This window comes from Aplidium turbinatum, chromosome 11 (genome assembly GCF_918807975.1).
Source record: "Aplidium turbinatum chromosome 11, kaAplTurb1.1, whole genome shotgun sequence".
NCBI lineage: Eukaryota > Metazoa > Chordata > Ascidiacea > Aplousobranchia > Polyclinidae > Aplidium > Aplidium turbinatum.
This window is the reverse complement of record NC_137482.1, coordinates 22,028,302-22,036,790: the sequence shown is the minus strand read 5'-3', so window position 1 is coordinate 22,036,790 and position 8,489 is coordinate 22,028,302. Positions and strand designations below refer to the sequence as shown.

General features: G+C 38.9%; 1 non-coding gene across 1 annotated transcript; it reads right to left on the bottom strand.

Annotated features, from left to right (window-relative positions):
• Positions 1-7,288: 7,288 nt before the first annotated feature.
• LOC145780405 (U6 spliceosomal RNA) lies at positions 7,289-7,392 on the bottom strand. Its single transcript, XR_014290636.1, has one exon. It is a non-coding gene; the product is annotated as a U6 spliceosomal RNA (small nuclear RNA).
• Between the last annotated feature and the right edge of the window lie 1,097 nt (positions 7,393-8,489).

The window sequence follows — 8,489 nt, the reverse complement described above, 5'->3', positions numbered from 1 at the left end:
CAATTAATTTGGAGTTTTATCTAGCGATCTATTCAAACAAAAGTCACAAACACATGTTTAAACAGATAGTATTATCTTATGCCCCATTGACTCTTTAACCGCTGAACAACCGCTGTTACAGTCTATTGGATTAGATAATTATTATCGTTAGCTTTCGGAGATATCTGTGACACAACAACACCAAGAAAGAGAAAATTACTTGTAACTTTTTGATTGCATCTTCGAATCCGGCTTCTTCGAGCCTTTTCTCTGCGGTCAAAGCTCTGAACGTGGCTTTGTCCACTTGCTCTGACATCTCAGACTCGCGAGTTAGTAGCTCCATTTCATGTCTACACAATTCGATTTAAATAACTCACCATCGAATCGCTAAGTCTGAAGTTGTATTGAGATTATGACTTACATGTGTTAGATTTATTTGATCCCAGATGATCAGTTCGATATTGAAAAATACATTGGAAAAGTTGTCTGAACAATCAAACCTGATTTACCAAATCATGGCTAATCAAAAAAGTCGGATATTTTGGGTCTCCTGTAATGGCGGTAAAAGTTTAGGTTATTAAGTGCACGGTGTCAAGCGTAAACCTTTCTTCACTAAACAGAACAGAACATTGGAGTGCAGAAACACAAAATGTCAAATTTGTTAAGGAACAGAGATGTTTGAAAGAAGTGCGTAAATGGTACCCCGGTACGCCAGAATGGATGATGACGACTAAGTGCATTGAACTAGAAGCACAAATTTGTATTTCAGGGTTAGTGGAGTAAAATAATAAAAATTGGTTCATGATTTTTTTGAAACATGACCGCAGTTTTTTAAAAATAAATTAATATTTAAATAACCATTTTTAGTGTCGTCGTTGGCTCTGAATAAAAGCGGTAAGATCGCTTGAACGATGAACGAAAGGACGTCGGTTCGAAACCGACCGAGATCACTTGGCTGTGTCCTGACAGGACACTTAAAATGACATGGAACTGGAAGTGACATCAAGATTGGCTTCCTTGCCTTCGCGTTACACTTTTTTAAATAACAACCAGGCAAAAGACTGTATACAACTAAATGAATCATTGCGAAACATTCACCACATGAAAATAAATCTTACAGCAAAAAGGACATCATTAAACCTACGCTTCAATGGCAGCTTCCATCTCCCATTCGTACTTGGCTATCTCCTTTTGCAGCGTCAGAACCTCGTGATGATGCTGCTCTCTGACTAATCTGTCAGATGACGCGTTCCTGTCGCTCGCCTTCTCAAGCTGTTCCTATGGCAACAAGACACACAATACGACAAAAGCGTCCTTTCCGACGTAAAATTGAAGTGATTGATCTATGGCCGAGTTGTTAGAATTTCATGAGAAATCCCTTGTAGATTATTTCTTTGGATAGTTCATTTTCAGTACCGATTATAAAGAATAGTTTGAGCATTATTGGGATGCGTTGATCGTCCTGCCACTCGCGCAGGGCTTCATGAAATGAGACGACACATGGTTATGAGAAGCACAACAGGTACAGGGGGAATATCGCATAGCTCAACATCTGATAACATTGAATTGACGTAAAACAACGACATGTGTGACTCACTACCCAGACAGCAAAATCAATCGTTTTTACATTGAATCAATGTAAAAATGACGGATTTTATTGTTTGGGAAGTAACTTACCTGATGTTTTTCTTCCATTTTCATATGTTCTGTCTCGTATTCTTTTATCAACCTCTTTACTTTTTCTTCGTGCTCCAACTCTTTCTCTCCTATTCTCCTGTCGAAGTCTTTCTTCAACTCTTCCAACATTAATTCAGTTTCCACACTGGCATCTCCAGATGAAGATTGATTCAGAACCTCGAGTTGTTTCTTCAAGGAAGATACTTCATCTGGGAAGTAATTGTTTGAGATCGAAACTTCAATTATGGTAATTTAAACAATAATTCAAGATAGCATTCCAATCAATTGCTGTTTGGAGACATTTGAAAGTTATCTTCAGTAACGTGAGTGGATGACGATGACTGATGTTCGGAAGGCCGTCAGTTCGGCACTCACCGAAAGCACTCGTTTGCCATTTAGCAAAAACTTGGTACATAGGATTCATTTTCCCATTGTCAACGTTTTAGCAACACAAATGCATTAAAGCTTCTGCTGCGAGATGGCGCTGATACGGTTCTACGTTTTAGTTTGAAAAATAGCAGAAGAACTTCGTTGATCAAAGCTCCGCTCATTACGTTACTGTTAGCCAACCTTAAGTCAATGCAACCAATAAGCAACTTCCACTTACTGTGCAAGATCTGCTTCTCTTCTCCGTCCAAAGCGAGCTGCTGTTTCATTTTAGATTTGAGAACTTCACGATTTTTCTCTAGTTTTTCAATACGCTTTTTGCTGACTTCAGCCTAAAACACAGCGATCTGTCTTGTGAAACTGCGGAGCTATTATCTTCAGCCTCATTGTATCAAGTAAAGCCTTTCTTTTAACGTGCTGCGTCATCAACAAATAAAATGTACACACAAAAATCTATAAAAAAGTAAGAGAAAAAATTCATATTGTCAAGTATCTCAGATAAAGTGCAGAGCTCAAACCTCTTTGGAAAGCTGTTCTTTTTCTGCAAGATAGTTTTCTTTTTCCTTCTCGCAATCACTTTTCATAGCATCCAGGTTGGCTTTAAGTTCGTTTATCTCGGCCATGTGTTCTGTAGCGAAAGAAAACCTTGTCCATAAGTTTTGCAAAGCGTTGTAACGTATTATTGACATTTCGCATATCTCTTGAACAAACTTTCGACATTTTACTTTTCGACACTTTCGATGGTTTCTGAATGAAATCCCCAAACTGCTGGTGCTTCAATTGAGAAACTGTTAATGAAACTAACCATTGGCTATCAATACACGTTGCTGTATGTTCTTGGCATAAGAAAGCTATCGCAATGAGGCGGTCACACCATGGTAGAGTTCATTAAACTTTTCACAAGACCCTAACACGAAAAACCTCATGCCATCCACTCTTGATACCTTAAAGCCTAATTCAAATACTGTACCTCAAACAGTCAGTTCAGATAAAAAAAAAAAGACCAAGGGACTTTTTGTACTACAGTTGTATTGGCCACTCTCGTTAACGGAGTGACCACGATGGTTCTGATTTTAAATGATCTTGGACGAGACGAACCTTTTTTTGTCGCGTCCCAAGCTGTCTCCATTGCAGTGACGTCACTTTGCTTCATGAGCTCTTTGGCGAGGTTTGTTTCAGCAAGAGATCTTCTTTCTCTTTCTTCTTTTAGAGCAAGTTCGAAACGATCTTTCTCTTCTTGCACCTTGACATCGATCTCCTCCGCTTTATTGTGGGACTCAGACAAGGCAGTCTAAAAGAAGTGAACGAATGACTTCAAAGTTGCTTTTACGTACAAGCATCAATTTAAATCAGGGGTCGGCAACCTTCGGCCCGTCAAGGAAAATCATCCGACCCGTAGCCCCTTTTCAAATTAAAATATTATGTGGTTTGGCTAGTGGTATATTTTAAACGAATGGGAGAACAAGTATTTTTTCATAAATCATTTGGGTATGCCCACGGTTTTGATTTGCAGCGTTTCTGTTTCTGTAAACAAGGAATTCAACATAATGCGCCATTGACACAAAACATATTATTTTTTCCAAGATAATGGGTCAAACAAGAAGGACGAACTTAATCTACTCAAAAAAAGCTTAAAACAGCAAACTTCTGTTACAAAGGAAAACCAATGAATCAGAAAATAGTTCTTTTGCTAGTTACAAGGTAGCACAATTAATAGCAAAAGACAAGAAATCGTATGCTGATGGCGAATTTGGGAAAAGGTGTATGATAGATGTTATTGAAAACATATGTCCAGAAAAAAAACACCTTATTTTTCAGATATAAGTCTTTCAGCAATAACCGTAACGATGAAAAGAAGAGATATCGGAAAACGTAAAATCTACCAAAAAGATTCTTGAAGATCTACAGTTCTTCTCAATAGCGATAGATGAGTCCACACACACGAAAGATGCAGCTGAGCTGGCAGTATTTTTGAGTGGAGAAAAAATTATTTTGATGTTGAAGTATTTAATCAGCTGATTCCTGTCAAGGATATTACTACAGGACCCGATATTCTGAAGGCATTACGTCAACGCCTTGAAGTCATGAGTATGAATCTATCAAATTGGTATTAGTAGGCTACGGGCCGCCAAGACCATGTAAAGTTTGGCTTTGGCCCGCTGTTAGAAAAAAGTTAACGATCCCCGATTTAAATCCTCACCAGGCAATAATGTCCTTCATGCACATTATAAACCAGCGTTTCTCAACGTTTTCTTACACCTGGATCTCAAAAATACTGTTAACATATTAACTATTACAGTGTCTATTGTTTTGATGAAGTTTTCTCATGGTTCGCATGCATTTGGCTGTAGAGTCACGTATTTTGTTAGATAAAAACTTCACAACGCCCTCGAAGTCGATTCCAGCACCCCCAAAGTGTACCATCACCTTCGGTTGAAAAACGCTGCTAAAGGTTCATCGTAAGGGTTTTCCAACCCCTTTTAATGCGTGTTAATATATCGCAGCTGCAGCTAGTATTTTTTTTAATAGATTAACAGAAAAAAATCAAAACATTATTCACTAGACTCACATACCTCTAGGCGTTCTTGTAATTGACGTTTCTCTTCTTCAAACGTTGCTGTGACGTCTGCTCTGGTCTGCAAGCAACATGTTATTTCAAACGATTCAACGTCAGCAGACGTTAAATCAATGTAAAAAGTGGTTGATTTGCTGTCTGGGTATTAAATTCCGAAAAGTTTAGGTGCTCTTCAGGTTCATTATCCTTTCTAGCAACAGTTGCAGCGTTCATCTAATGAATGCAAAAGCAGAAACATACGAGTTGTGTTATTGCTCTTCACTGACGTTTCGCGCACCATGACAATGCGCACATTGCTAAAAAAATAGCTATGCATATTATTCGGTCACGTTTTACGAAATAATCGTAATAAACTTCATGTATCCGCAGTTACCACAAACGAGAATCAAACATTTCAAGCTTAACATATCAATAGCACCGGCACATTGTTTATACGATATTGCAAAGCTTAAAACTATTCACTTTTTCAGAAATGTCTTCGACTATCTGCTCCAGTTCCACGATCTTGTTTTCCAATTGCTCTCTTTCAACTTTGCATTGCTCTTCAATTGATTTATTTAAATTTTTCTGATAAAGTTGATCTTTCTCCTTCAATGAGGCCACCTCCTCCTCCAAGGACACGTTGGCGTCAGTCAGAGCCGATATCTTCCCGAGTTTGTCTTCCAGCTGGCTCCCGAAAGTCTTTTTCATCTGTGCCAACCTCTGCTCGGCCTTCTTCTTCAATTCATTCACCTAAACGACGCATCGAGTCAATGACGCAACTCTTCCAATTTTCAAGGTGACCCATGGCTATCTAAAGATACGGCCTGATTTGTCACATTTTGCAGAAATTTCCAGATTTTGCTAACATTGGGCGAATGTTGAAATAAATTTTTCTAAAATTTCGATTTTTACGCTTTCTTCACTGTTTTCCCCGGATGACACAATATGTTTTAACATCCTCACATGTTGAAAAACAAAGAAAATTCGATTTCGAAGATTTTTGTCAGACTGTTAATTTTTCAATAACAGTCTGATTTTGCGTTTTTCAACTTACTTTTTCTCATTTGCTGCTGCTTCCCCAAGGCAACAAAAAGGTTTTATATCATTAGGAAGCAGCAAAAAGTAATAACATCTCAGAAAATATTAGTCAAGCACTCGCAGTAGCTGCAATCAAAATCTACAAAATGTGACAAATCAGGCCGCATCTCCAGGTAGCCATGGGTGACCTAACTCGCAACACTCATCTGATTGCATTGATTCAATGTCTGCAGACGTTAGATCAATGTAAAAGAGGACAGATTTCGCTAGTTGGAATTGCCTACTGCTTTTGGTATTGGATTTCTCAATTGTCACAAATAGAGTTTTTGAATTACATTACAATATTGCAGACAATAAAGGGGTTTTTGAAGTTGAAGAATCACTAGTTTAAATGCAGGCACATTCTTTAGCAACTGCTGCCTTATAATGAAAAAATACATACATAAAACCATGGCAACCTGTATACACACGCCATGCTAGCGTGCAAGCATTAAATTTGACTGGAGGCCGATCTGCTACACTTGATAGTAGTAATAATAAAATAGTCCTTGGGTATATTTTGTGTAACTTTGAGCTGCTTTTGAGCTATTGTTGCCATATAAATAATAAACTAAACCCGTCGTTGTAACTTGGTGGGTGGGGAAGATGTTTGCTCCTTATCAGCTGTTCTGGGTTCGACTCCCCACTAAGCCGATCTACCAACCTTAGTCTGACTCTCCTTGTTTAATTCAGCAACAGCTTCTTCTACACGTTTCTTCGCGTCAGCTTCTTTTGCTGCTGATTCCACTAAAACAAAAAGGTTGTTTTGCTTTTGAAATAGCTGATTTTGTCGCTGGATTTTGAAAAACACAATGAACAACTTTGGTCAAACCATTATCAATACAAAAAAGACAAGGTTTGAGAAACTTCAAACAAATTTAGCTTGCTTCGTTTTTATAATATTTTTAATGAGTAAACAATATTATGGGTGACTTAAACATACTAACATGTTGCGCAAAGAAAGTGGCAACTTTATACATGATGTAAGAAATTTTCAGCAAAGTTCAACTTTTTCGTGAGGAACGATATAAGGCATGGAAAAAGTTACTCTAGAACAGGGGTCACCAACTGGCGGCCCGCGGGCCGCATGCGGCCCGCCACGCTGTATCGCTGAGGCCCGCGGAAGATATCAGCGTACAAGTATAACCAAAAATACTTTTCTTGAGCAGTTAAAGAGAACGAAGGCAAAAAATACTTTCCGGGAAGCATATTTTCGCTTTGCATACGATTCCACCGCCCGACCAATCAGATTATAGTTCTAGGTGGGGGTTGCTTAAAGTTATTCCAATGCGATGTCCAGCCACACTGCCCAGGTGGTTAATTAAAACGTATTTTTTCGAATTTCGAAATTGTCTGTGAGCATAGGGTTGCTTATTTTAAGTTTGCAAATGTCATGTAAACACTAGTGTGCGTTTCATCGCTATTGTGTTTCTCGAGCAGTGCTCTCTTTATGCAAGTTTTTGTTAGCAAAATAGGTCGGTGTGCCAACTCAATTTATAATAAATTGGCATAATATTATATATAAATTTAAAGACTTTTTCAGATTGTATTATGAAAATATTTAGCTTAGTAGGCTACTGCAAAATGTTTTCTTCTTTCTTTCTTTTTTTAAGAAATATGGAACGCTTCACGATTTTGCGTGTCATCCTTGCGCAGGGGCCATGCTAATCTTTTCTGTATCGTTTCAATTTTAGTATATGTTCTGCCGAAACAAGTCCTGCAAAATGTTGTTAATCAACAAATTCTTGCCACGCTGATAAGCATCGCAAGTGGCGGTTGTCTATAATAAAAGAAACACGGTTTTATAGACTCTCACAAAAAGGGTGAAAAACCAACTCATTGCTTTTTTAGAGGGAAGCCTGTTCATGAATTACGATAGAATTACGATTTTTCGATGATTTCCACAAGCATTTGTTTCATGGTGCCTGGTTTCTTTTTCCCTGTTATTGGAGCCTATTTTTCGCTCATATGTTTGCATGTCACTAATGTTGCCTGTATAGCGATGTGTCAAAAATTTCCATGTTTACTGAAACTGTTAATGGCAAGATATCTTTTGTGAAGCGAAGTGACAACACCACCCTTGCTTGGCGATGAATGTTCTGATGAAACCGCTCGCCTCGCTATAAGTGCGCAAAACAAGTGGCCTCGTTTATAAGGCAATGTTAAAAAAGTCAAAAGTGTTGTAAAAGGAGCTTGGCCTGGCAGTAGCGTTGTTCGATTGATTTTGTTGCTGCGGTATTCTAACATAAATATGAACAACATGTAACGCTGGATACTGGGTACGAAATGCGTTCTTTTCTAGCATAAGAGTCGTCGTATCCACGCTTACACCTGGTGGTTGAAGATTTTGATTAAGTGGACGGGAAGACAAGGAAGCCAATCTTCATGTCCACCTTCAGGCATGCCTTTAAGTGTCCTGCCAAAGACACAGCCGCATGCTCTTGAGCGGTGTCGAACCGGCGCCCTTTCAATTGACGTTCCAGGGCTTTCACCACTCGGCTATGCAGTCGACATAAGAGTCAACCTACCTAACATTTTATTAGTGCGCCCACCACAGCTCTCCTTAGTGCCAAAGTGGCCCGCATGCAAAAAAGGTTGGTGACCCCTGCTCTAGAAGATAAACTGCATTCTCTCTTTGGAGACTGGGCTGACAAAATCAACCCGTCGTTGTAACTCGGTAAAAGCAAAGCCTTGGCTTAAACTAACTTCTGATGGATTCCATGTCACTTTTCATAGTTGTGATCTCTTCAGATAGCAGATGACCAAATGCAACCGCTTTCTCGTGTTCACGCACGGCTTCATCCCGCTCGGT